Consider the following 2747-nt stretch of genomic DNA (forward strand, 5'->3'; position numbering starts at 1 on the left):
ATCTTTTTGCTAATGACAAGATTTTTTTCCTTCTATCTGTGATCAGGCAAATTATACGCGTTCCATAATCATTGAATAGTTTTGGTATTTCCCTAGTGATTAACCTAAATGTTTTCCAATTCTTCATCTCATATTCATATCACTGAAGCTTACTGTGTCCTCCATTTGCTCTAGTTTTCTACAGCTTTCAACAATTCAAAATAAGCAACTGCTATCTCAGAACTTAGAGTAATTGTTTCTCTTAGAACTCTGAGGAGACCTGTGCTACAGACAAGTGAACTGTCGCTTTCCTGCACTCCCTAATGCAGTCTACTATAAGCCTCATCAAAGTCCAACTCAGTTTAGCAATTCCACTAATTAGCCATTTCACATTTCATCTCTTTGACCAATTTTCTTTCTAGGGGCCTTTTTCCTAGCAATGATCAAATTATTTGTATGCTGTCGCTTCCCTAGGATTCAGCAACTGCTGCTCTGGGGGACACCACTGTAACCATTTTGCCAGTGGAAGATGCCAATGACACAATTTCTCCAGACCGTTCAGTGTTCACAAGGCCAATCCTAAAGGAAGGAAACACAAGAGAGATGCAAAATGAGCCAGGAGCCCAGGGGTATGAGCCTGGCTAGTTGAGACCCTGCTTCATGAGCAGTAACACCAGTTTCTACTATGGTGGAGGCATAAGGCTGTCCTTCATCCCTTGCTGAGATCGAATCCTGCCCCCTGGAGGGCCTCATCTAAAGAGTGATGGAAACATTCTCTTATTTTACCAGGTGTGGAGCCCACAATCATTAACTCTTCCAGTTTGTCAACAAATCAGGAGACTCTCAGTGACGGTGACAAGCTAGCTTCACCCCCTTCACCCTGAGCTCCCACAATGTCCTCCAGAAGCAGGCAAAGAATAGTTACATGTGCCCTGTGGTGGCAATGGTGGTAGTGACGGGAGGCTCCATGACACTTTTCTAAAAAAATTCTAAATCATACCTTTATTATTACGTTATTGGTATCTTATGAAAGCTCATACGTTCGAGGGAAAAGCAACATTCTGCTGGTAAGGAATAAATCCAAAAAAATGTAACAAATAGCTTCTAACTGCTACCATGCCATTCTTCTCAGCATGATAGGTTCTGTTCAGGACATCAGAGAAATCTGCTACATAGAATAATTTATTTGGCAACAGAGTCTTCTTGAGATAGATATGGGGCAGAACAACATCCTCTGAAATTGATGGAGGTTTAGCGATTCATATCAATCCCAAACCCATTGCTTCTTTTACCAAAAGAAAAAGGACACTACTCTGCTTGCCCCCACGTTATCTCCATGTATTTCTTATGTGCTGAGAATTACAAAAGTAGGAGAAGTTCATTCCTGAAAGGTGGGCAAGGTACCAACCCTCCTTCTTTTCGGGGTGCACACTCATCCTTGCAAAAGGTAAGGGGTCTCTTTTGACTGCAACATTTTCCTCTAAAATCATGAGGTCGAGCCCTCTTGAAGAAACGGAGGTTTGTGTAGAGCTGGCACATATAATTTTGAACTCGTGTAAGGAATGCCATAGTGGTGTTGATTTCTATTACAATCGGGTTATCCACCTTGTGAAGTGTTTCCTGCTATTCGATGAAACTGTCTATAGTTTGGCTATTAGAGTGCCCTATGTATCCTTAATCAGGATCTGGATCTCGTATACCTCAGGTTATCTGAGGCACAATTTAGCATTTTGGTAAGTTCCATGTAGTGAGAGCTGGGTATCAGGGGTAATGTTTCCTCCTTTTGCTCTCGATGCCATCTCCTCCAATCTTTCAACATCTGGGAGGTATCACTCAATGCTTCTGTCTCTGTTTTAGGTTAATTGCTTGTGAAAGGGGCACTTCCACAGATAAATCAGGATGAAGAAGTCCCAGCTCCCCTCTGATGAGGTAGATATTGTCCAGACTGAAATTCAGGATGATGGTGACCAGCTCCTTCTTGGCCAGAAGCTCCACCTCGTCTGAGTCCGTGGGTTTGGGGTCATCCCATCCACCACTCACCATCTCAGGGGCCCCATTGCACTTACGTTTATTTATAAAGAAGAATAATATTTGTTCATCTCTCTGTGTAAAATCAATTGAGGTGGTTGACTCCTAATACATTGGACTTTTGACAAGTCACAACTTCTGCCTCAGTTTCTTCAACTGCAAAATGGTCATTGTAAGAATCAAATTAGAGAACATATGTAAAGTGCTTTGCAAAGCCTGAAATGCTATATGAACACTAGCTATTATCGTTATATTATCTTTCCCCCATCAATTCTAGCAGCAAGTCTGCTCTATCCCAAAGGGGAGCTACCATAATCCAAAGTGACCTGTTGCTACCAACCAGGCCAGTCCTCTAAAGGATGGATGGATTTCTGTTCCAAAGAGGTCAGATTATGTGATGATAAAATGGGAGATGCGGAAATGGAAGAGATCTTCCTGACTCATGAGAAGGGTGGGCCCTATGCAAAACTTAGTGCTAGGTTGTGCCTTCAAGCCCCTCTCTTTCTTGGTGCCCCACTCTTTACCCTCATGCCATTCATTCAGCTGCTTTCTCCAGGCCCGGCTGTCGTCCTGGGCTCGGGAGCTATTCCATATAGCACGTCCATACTTTACATAGCATGTCCATGCATGCATGAACATATCCACTTTCACCTTTCTGAGGAGTTGAAAACTAGCTCAGAAATTCATACTAAGGTGTTAATAACTGACATAAGCACTGACATTGTTCCCTCTCTGAGAAT

At 42.6% G+C, this 2747-nt stretch overlaps 1 pseudogene; it reads right to left on the bottom strand.

The window, feature by feature from the left end:
- Positions 1–449: 449 nt before the first annotated feature.
- LOC118842522 lies at positions 450–2022 on the bottom strand (annotated as a pseudogene).
- Between the last annotated feature and the right edge of the window lie 725 nt (positions 2023–2747).

This window comes from Trichosurus vulpecula, chromosome 3, assembly GCF_011100635.1.
Source record: "Trichosurus vulpecula isolate mTriVul1 chromosome 3, mTriVul1.pri, whole genome shotgun sequence".
NCBI lineage: Eukaryota > Metazoa > Chordata > Mammalia > Diprotodontia > Phalangeridae > Trichosurus > Trichosurus vulpecula.